General features: G+C 44.9%; 1 long non-coding RNA gene across 1 annotated transcript; it reads right to left on the reverse strand.

The window, feature by feature from the left end:
• Nucleotides 1–645: 645 nt before the first annotated feature.
• On the reverse strand, nt 646–9,704 carry LOC310891634. The gene is made up of 2 exons (XR_014577655.1): nt 9,189–9,704; nt 646–9,074 (listed from the first exon to the last, which is right to left on the reverse strand). It is a non-coding gene; the product is annotated as an uncharacterized lncRNA (long non-coding RNA).
• Nucleotides 9,705–9,727: the final 23 nt, after the last annotated feature.

The following is a 9,727-nucleotide window of genomic DNA, read 5'->3' on the forward strand; positions in this document are numbered from 1 at the left end:
GTCAGCACTTTTCCCTAAAAACCCCTTTGTTCTCTTATCACCTAGACCCGGGCCTCGATGTTAACCCTTCAAATCCCTTAGTGACACGAATTGCTGGACCATTCCTTACAAAAGGAAGGATAAAATATGTAGAGGAGCAATGGCACACGCGAAAGCCCAGCGCCGCGGGCAGAGGCAGCGAAGGTTGACGGCAGAACAGTGCTCGGTTTGAACACGGAGAGGGAAAGCGAGGGGAAGGTGGCCGAAGCCGGCCGCAGTCTCTGAGCTCTCCTCCTCCTGATTGTTTTCTCTCAAAGCCATTTCTGTCTGTGTGCGGGCACCCGGAGCCGGCAGAAGTCCCCGTGAAGTCCTTCGGCAGGACGGAGGGCTGCGTGGGCTCCAGTGAGAGAGGGAGTTAGGAGAATCTTATCAAGTAGAGATAGAGCGCTGACAGCGTTAAACTAGGATGCTACTTAGCGTCTTTGCTAACTATGGTGCATTGTGCCAATTAACTAAAGCAAGAAGCCTTGGGGCCCTTACCAAGGTCAGTCTCCTCATAAGAGAGTGAGCCTGTCTTAAGAAACTGGGAGAAACTGGTCCTGCAGATGGACAAGAGCCAAGGAGCAACTGAGTCTGTGCAAAGACAAGAGGTTGTAAGAAATGGTCCAGCAATTCGTGCCACTAAGGGGTTTTGAAGGGTTAACATTGAGGCCTGGGTTTAGGCGAGAAGAGAACAAAGGGATTTCTTCGGAGAAAAACTGCTGACTTTGCACGAATGTGCAGTAACTTCTGACAGCCGGCCAAGAGACCACTAGATAAGGAGGAAGAATATGAGCCTCCCTGTCCGAGCGGCCCCCGAGAAACTAACAGAGACTGATAAGCAGGCGCACCTGGGAGGACTTCGGATTCGGGAAACCAATTATAATAACCCTGCCTCTTCTAGAAGTAGTAATGAATATGTATTAGCCTAGGAGCATAAAAACCAGCCGCCTTACGTAACAGGTGTGCGTCCCGGTGGAGCAGAGACTCCCGGCGCACCCAGCGCTGTTTGCTTGCCTCTATTCGTTTAATAAATTGTAAACTCTGATTGTAATCCTATTTGGGACTCAGTCATTTATAACAACTGGGGGCTCGTCCGGGATGGTCTTGGTTCCTGAATTCTGACTTGATCTAGCAGGGGCGCCCCCACCATTTGGTGGCTCCTGTTTGAGTCAGGTCGGGGCTAATGCCATCTTGAACCTGAATAAGGGCAAGCAAAGATTTAGATTTTTTTATGAGCTCCCTTTGCCGGCTGCAGCACTATATTTTGCCCGTAATTCTGCGCGCGAAGATCCGAACGAAGACGACGGAGTCGTAAGTATTTAAGGCGTATACCGTTCGGTTGGGTGGGTTTCGGTTGCCTGTGTGTGTGAGAGTGTGACTGAGACGGAACGTAGTTCCGAAGCGATTGTGGAGGTCTTCTAACCGCGGTTCCAATCTCCCGCGAGGGACTTGGCCGGTGAAGGACCGAAGCGATTCCTATAGGATTCGTGGGTGGTGATAGGTCCTAAACCCCCTGCAAGACACTCTCACTAAGGCAACCAAGGGCTGTAGGAATTGCCACAGTAAAATTCCTAGATGGGTCAGACAAAATTGAAGACCCGGGACCAGAGAAAAGGGAGCAAATTACCAGACATACCACCAGAAAGTCCATTAGGGATAATGATTAGAAATTGGAACGATAGGGGCCCCAGAAAAGGGAAAAAGTAAATTAAAAATGGTTCAGTATTGTATGACAGAATGGCCAAAGGAGCCTTTAAGACCACATGTCTTTTGGCCCGTTTTCGGATCCTTTGAAGACTGGGTTTGCCAGGCCTTAAATATACATGTTAATTCAAAGGAACCTTTTAGCCAGGAGGAAAGTGATTATGCAGGATTATGGATCAGGATCTCACGTCCTTTTCCAGCCTCAATATTTACACTAAAAGCAGACGAGAAGTTTGACGAAGAAGAGAACAAAAAAATAAAAAATAAAAAAAAAAAAAAGGAAAAAGAAAAAGATGATGAATGGGAGTCATTGGATAACCTACCACCTCTATATCCTAACAATCCACCCCCGGTGGTGCATCTTGTAATCCTGTTTTGTTCTTAAATGTTTTGACTGTGTCAAGGAGGAAGGTGGGAGCATTATCTAAGTAACAGTTTAGAAGTTTGGGTATATTCGCGGTGGTGTTCGGTCAGTTTCCCAAGTATCGGGGGAGCGGGGCTGACTGATTATCAAAGTGGTAGAACAGAGAGTCACTTCTTTGGTGGTTCGGGCCTGAGCCCTGGGAATTTGGTAAGAAGGGGGAGAGCGAATTTATTTAGGCCTCAATACCTTTTTAAACCCCCATCTTGACGGATACACAGGAGTGATTCCTTGTTTTGTGTAGGCTTACTAACAAAGTGCATGAGAAAAATTAGCATTTGGCTTGAAATTCGGTCTTATTGAAATGTAAATTTTGTGGAAAAGGTGTTATTGTTTGTCTAGAAGACAGAAGGCTGAGTGCTTCAGGTGTTTTTCCGAAGTCCTGCGGATTTATGATTGGAATGGGGCTCATTAATAATCTGAAATAGTAAAGTTTGTATGTGGAAAGAAGAGTTTAATCCCAGAGAATTGGGACATTTGGGAAGAAGATTAGGAAAAGATAGTAAAAACCTGCAATAAAAAGGTTTGCGTGGAAATTGAAACAAGGGACAGTAACTAATATAAATAAATAAAAGGGAATGGGAAATCAAGGAAAAGGGGAAAATCCAAAAAAAAAAAAAAAAAAAAAAAGACGTCCTAAAAAAGAAAAAGCCTCCTTGGGTGCATATTGGCACATTGGAAGGATATTGTTAGAAATGGGGGCACAGAAAGCAAGAGGACTTTCACTAAGTATTGCAATCAATGGTGGCCACTATATAAACTAAATGGCCACTTTATGGATCAATCGACTATAACAGTGTCTTGCAATTAATGTTTTTGAGGAGAGAAGGAAAATAGGATGAAATGTTGTATAGTGATATGTTGTTTCAGCATGTTGGAGGGAAAAGGTTTGGAATTAAGTTGGCCCCTGACTGAGCCTTTGGTGTTGGCATTAGAAAAGTACGGGCTGGAGAAAGATAAAGGAAGTGTTAAAAGGGTTGTTGAAGGTGTTAAAGGTTGTGTGGCATGTAGTATTTAACAGAGCTGTTTGAAGTTGAATGAGCAGGGGAAGAGGATGTAGGAATGTTAATAGTTCCGCCTCAACCCGAGGCTGAGATCTCTAAATCGCGGTGTGAGCCCTCTGGGGCAGGGGGACCGTGATGGGTCTGAGAGAGTTGTCGTGGAAACAGAAAAGCAGCTAACTCTTGAAACAACCTGAGTTCGTGTGTGAGCTCAGGTTGCCAATGGGACCGCTCAGGGAACTTTCAACGATTGCATTCCCCTGACCGACCCCCTCACTGAGACCCTAATCACCCCGGAAATTATGTAAATACTAAAATCTGGTTAAATTGGCTATTGGGAATTGAGAATCTGTTCCAACAAGGTCCAAAAGAAACCCCTATGGAATTTACGGAATTTTTGAATTTCTGGACCAACTTTGAAATGCAATGAAAAAAAAAAAAAAATGGACCTGGCTTAAAAAAAAAAAAAAAAAAAAAAAAAAAGAGAGAGAGAGAGGCAACTGGCTAACCTCTTTCCAGGGCAATCAGCCCCTGATATCAGAAAGAAATTGTCTTAGGCTGCAGGACAAACTTACAACAGTCAGGAATGATGGGGACCTGGGGCATCTACCCTAGCAGGTCCACTAGTTGAAATAAAGCTAGGAAACGAAGACAGGCTTGAATTTTTTGTTGGTTATGGGAGCTTCTTTCTCTGTGTTAATTAGGCTGTAAATGTAATAGGAGCAACATATTCAGTGTTAAATAGTTTAAAAGGACGATTAGGAACTAAGACAACTACAATAATTGGAGCCACAGGGAAAGAGGAAGAATGGTCATTCTTACGACCCCTTGATTTGCGTTTTGGGGGTGAGGAACTAACCCATAAATTTTAGTATGTACCAGAATGCCCGATGCCACTCTTGGGACGGGATCTATTAGCCAAATTAGATGCAACAATAACCTTTGAGGATGGAGAATTAATAATGAAGGTGCCTGAGTCCAAAGTAGGCCAAATCCTAACGATCAAAGATAAACCCTTTGTTAATATTCCAAGAGAAGTAGAAAATGCAGTTATAGCAACAGTACGGGAAACAGATGTACCAGGGAAGTCGAAACTGGCACAACTGGTAAAGGTGGAATTAAAGGAAGGAGCCAAACCTGTTTGAATCAAACAATATCCACTTAAGATAGAAGCTAGGCACGGGAATAGTGAAAATTATTGACAAATTTCTCAAATATCAGATTCTGGAAGAATGTAAATCGGAATACAATACTCCAATTTTTCCAGTAAAGAAGCTCAATGGCGAGTATAGATTTGTACAAGATCTTAGAGCAATAAATGAAATAACAAAGGACATTCACCCGGTAGTAGCTAATCCTTACACATTGTTAACATCTGTGAAAGAGAAATATAAATGGTTTACCGTGATAGATTTAAAGGATGCCTTCTTTTGCATACCTCTTGATAAAGATAGTAGAAAATTATTTGCCTTCAAATGGGAAAACGTATTGAAGTTTTTGGACCACATATGGTAACAACCGTTTTGGAACAAAGGGGGGGGGCACTGGTTATCACCCAGCCGGATGATGAAATATCAGGCAATCCTAACTGAACAAGATGACATAACCTTGAAAACAACTAACCTGTTATATCCAGCAGTATTTCTAGGAACCGTTCCAGAAGAAGGACCGTTGGAACACAATTGTGTGGAAATAATCGAACATACGCCAGCCACAAAGATTTGAAGGATGTACCCCTTGAAAGGTATTCAGTGGGAATACCACACTCCGTGGCACCCACAAAGCTCAGGGAAAGTAGAAAGGATGAATCAAACAATAAAACAACAATTGGCTAAGTTAATGATCGAGACACAGCTGCCCTGGACGAAATGCTTACCATTGGCACTTTTAAACATAAGAACTAAACCACACAGTGAGACTGGATTATCATCATATGAAATGTTATATGGTATGCCTTATTCTCAAGGGATGCCCCTAGGGAACAATGTAGTTGAGGATCATAGTATCCAGAAATACATAATTACCATTGGAAGGAGATTACAGGAGATAAGAGAAATTGGGATGATGACTCAGACACCACCTTTAGGATTTGCTATTCATAAAATACAACCAGGAGACAAGGTCTTAATAAAAACCTGGAGAGAAGAATCATTGAACCCCCGATGGGAGGGACTGTACCTTGTTTTACTTACTACTGAAACAGCTGTGAGAACAGCAAGAAGGGGTTGGACCCACGCATCCAGAATAAAAGGACCAATAACTACCGAAGCCTGGAGGGTTGAGTCCACTCCTGGGGAACTGAAACTGAGACTAAAGAGGAACTGATATCCCAGCAATGAGGTTCTGCATGAATTAAGGGCACTGGATAAAGAGGACAAGGCTGAAGGGAGGAAAGGGAGAAGGCAAGACCGGGGTAGGACCCTCCACTGCGGCGTGTATGGTCTACCGAGGGAGGCAACCCCTATGGGTATTGACCGCCGAGTGAGAGTGCCTCGACCGGACTTCTCCCACACCAAGATCAGTTTGTCCTGAGAAAAATAACATGAGAACCTTTTAAACCCATAATAAAATTGTGATTAGTTTTTCCAGGAGCTGGATCACCCTGAAGGGCTGAATGGTAACACAAGCTCTGAAAGCGGGCCCAACCCCATGATTGAAGGCGCTTCCCACACTCTCAAGATTGGACGGCGAAAAAGGCTTATAATATGACAGGTCGCCAAAGAGAACTGAATTGTGACTGTAAGTGGAAACCCAACGTGGGAGCTTGGAAGCGTGCATATACGAGTACAAACGGGGCAGACATTGTAACAGGACCACTCGGTAACAAGGACACTCTGTATTATCACGCCCCAAAGGGTAAAGATGGATGGGATGGTCATTTTCCAAACGGGACGTGGGCCCTAAAGGGACATTATTGGGTGTGTGGCAAACATGCTTACAAGAGGCTACCTGGAAACTGGTCGGGAATATGCTATGGGGGGTACATAAGACCCTTGTTCTTTTTATTGTCACAAACACAAGGAAATCATTTAGGAATAAGATTATATGATGACCTGAACAGAGTAAAACGATCTATTGATACTTCCTTATCCGGGGATAGTGCCCAAAAATGGGGAAAGGATGAATGGCCTCCTGAAAGAATCATACAGCATTATGGGCCAGCCACCTGGAACCCAAATGAGTTGATATCAGGAGCCCGAGAACCTATTTATAATTTGAACCGAATAATTAGGTTGCAAGCTATCCTCGAAGTTGTAACAAATCAAACAGCGACAGCCTTGGATCTTTTGGCTGACCAATCCACTCAAATGAGAAATGCTATATTCCAACATAGAATGGTCTTAGACTATTTACTAGCAGAAGAAGGGGGAGTATGTGGAAAACTGAACGATTCTAATTGTTGTCTACAGATTGATGATAATGGAAAAGTGGTCAAGCAGATAACAAAGGAAATTAGAAAGCTAGCCCACGTCCCAGTACAAACTTGGAAGGGTATGGATTGGGATTTCTTTTCATGGTTGCCTGGTGAACCATGGGTTAAAAGGATGCTGTTTTTATTTTTATGTGGTATAGTGACATTATTGTTTATACCTTGTATGATACCTTGCTTTACGTTGTTGATACGGCGAGTAATAAATAGCACCCAATTTGTGATGACTTCAGTGGAGAGAAAAGGTGACGTGTCGATAATGATGCTTAAGAAGTGGACACCCCGAGAACTGACTGATGAAATCCAATTGTTACTGACAAAGGTTGAAGGAGAGACACGAATTGATGATTAAAAAAAAAAAAAAGGGAGGAATTGTAAGAAATGGTCCAGCAATTCGTGCCACTAAGGGGTTTTGAAGGGTTAACATTGAGGCCTGGGTTTAGGCGAGAAGAGAACAAAGGGATTTCTTCGGAGAAAAACTGCTGACTTTGCACGAATGTGCAGTAACTTCTGACAGCCGGCCAAGAGACCACTAGATAAGGAGGAAGAATATGAGCCTCCCTGTCCGAGCGGCCCCCGAGAAACTAACAGAGACTGATAAGCAGGCGCACCTGGGAGGACTTCGGATTCGGGAAACCAATTATAATAACCCTGCCTCTTCTAGAAGTAGTAATGAATATGTATTAGCCTAGGAGCATAAAAACCAGCCGCCTTACGTAACAGGTGTGCGTCCCGGTGGAGCAGAGACTCCCGGCGCACCCAGCGCTGTTTGCTTGCCTCTATTCGTTTAATAAATTGTAAACTCTGATTGTAATCCTATTTGGGACTCAGTCATTTATAACAAGGTCAACTAGCGGTGACGAGGAAGAGTCATCAATCTTCATGCCCACGACCTCCCATGCTGCCCAGCGCTGAATAAACATACCTACTTTACAATCTCACTGATTGTGGAGTCCCTTTTCCGCAAGTCACTAGCAGCGGTTTCTTCCGCAGAGGTTTTCCCAGAGCCGCTTCAAAGCTTCCCTCGCGGAGCTGAGGCGTCGCAGGGGGTCGTCAAAGCACGCACACACACACACACACACACACACACACAGGCGTTGTTGTCCAAACAGAAAGTATTTACAACAAATTCGACAAGCGGTTTTCCTCTGCCAGCAGCAAATGCCTGAGGGCCCCTACAGCTTCACAAATCATAGCACAAAGAGCCTAAAGTTCCTCTAAAATTTAGGGAAATGATTCAAAATAGATCTGCTAGGGGAAAACGATCACTGGCGGCAGGGTACACAATACACGCGAGTCTCAGCTCTCCTCCGCAGGGTCAGTGCCCACGCCCAAGTGCGACGCTGATGGCACCCGAACATTTGCTGTAGCAGGCAGCAGAGCAGCTCAGGGGAGCAATTTTAAAAACCAGGAGGCACTTAAACCAACCCTTAATTGACCCAGTTACTGCAGGAGAGTCCCGACTACTCGCCCTGGAGTCCTACTGTCACCAGCAAAAAGCACCAACCAAAGCTTGGGGGAACTTTGGTACAGCACAAGAGAAGGGGGGGGGGATAGCGTAGCCGTATCGCAGAGCTGCTGCTTTTCACACCATTTTATCATCCCTGATAATTGAAAGTAAGGCCGGGTGGGCTGACCCCACCACCACCACTCCTGGCAGCATGTTTGGTCCACAACACTAGAATAATTATTTTGCTCCCTCCCGCCCCTACAGCTTCATCATCTGAAAAGATTACAGTCAAAACAATGGCATACACAAATAAAAGTCAAGAGTTGACATAGTAACTCCGGGATTTGGGTATCAACTGTCCGAGAAATCAGAACACCCAGGCTTCACAATGTGCCCAACATCGAGCTGTGCCAAGGGGGGCGGAAGGAAGAAGCTTTCCGTTTAAGCCTTCAGAGCATCGCTCCATCACTACGTCAATTCACAGCCACCACAGCGTGCCAATGGACATCTTTCTGTGCCAAAAGAAACAAGTGCTTTGTCCTCTTGATATCAAAGGTAGCCACCTATAGTTACGGAACCATGCACAAGACCTTAACTCTGACCAGCAGGGAAACTTAGGACAACTGAGTGCAGATCCTGCCAATTTCTACCAGTTCCAACTGTGCTTTAAGTCTCATTGCAAAGCCTCAGTTAGAAAAAGGATCACCTCGGGGTATCCAACAAGAAGAAGAGTTGTTTTCTTTTTTTTTTTTCTTTTTTTTTTTTTTTTAATATACCATAGGACTATGCAGTTCAATCATCAATCATCTTGGAAAGCTCAAGGAGGAGGTCATCCTCATCCTTCCCTGGGTCCAAGTCGAGCTCGGCTTCCAGTATGCTGTCTGAGAGTTCCCAAAGTAGCATCTCTAAATCCTCGTCTACAGATACGGGCCTGTGGAACTCAGCCGGCGTGTCCTTGCTTCTTCTAGCTGGGAAGAAGCTGAAGTCGAGCTTGAGAACTCCATTGGCTCCACGGATTCTGCCTGGCTTCCAAGATGTGCTTCAGGTCTTGGCAGAGCAAGGAAGAGAACAATCAGTATATGCCATTTCTTAACGGGAAATCCCTTTTCTGCAAACCGGCTCTTAAAACCGTAGCCAACCCCTCCTGCACTTCAATCTTACCCAGGGATTGTTATTCAATTAACCCAGGGCTACATTTAGAGCCCAATATATTAGCAGGTACATTTTTCAGTTTGGGGGTTTCTCTGTGAAGCCAGAGCACCCGGAGTCTAGCAAAGATGGGAAACCAACATGGCCTCCCGGAAGCCCAGTGTCCGAGAACTACATCTCCCGGCATGCTCTGGGAAAACAATATGGACTCCCGGAAACCCGGTGGCCAAGAACTACATTTCCCAGCACTCCCCAGAAAATTGAGCCTCGCAGCGTGCCGTAGGACGCCATTTTTTGCTCTGTTACATTACCGGTTTCGTGTTTATGGAGGGTTTTCCCGCCGTTTTGGGGGGTTTCCCCTCAATTTCGGGTTTTCAGCTCTCCATTTCAGAGTTCTTCCCCACAATTTTGGGGTTCCTTCCCCTAATTTGGTGCTTCGCCCCCCCCCCACTTTTGGGGTTCCCCCTCCATTTTGGGGATTCCCCCCAGTTCCAAGCCCTCCACAATTTTGGAGGCCCCCACCATCCTTTCTTGGCCTGCCACCCTAATAT

This window comes from Anser anser, assembly GCF_964211835.1.
Source record: "Anser anser genome assembly, contig: HAP1_SCAFFOLD_377, whole genome shotgun sequence".
Classification (NCBI taxonomy): Eukaryota; Metazoa; Chordata; class Aves; order Anseriformes; family Anatidae; genus Anser; species Anser anser.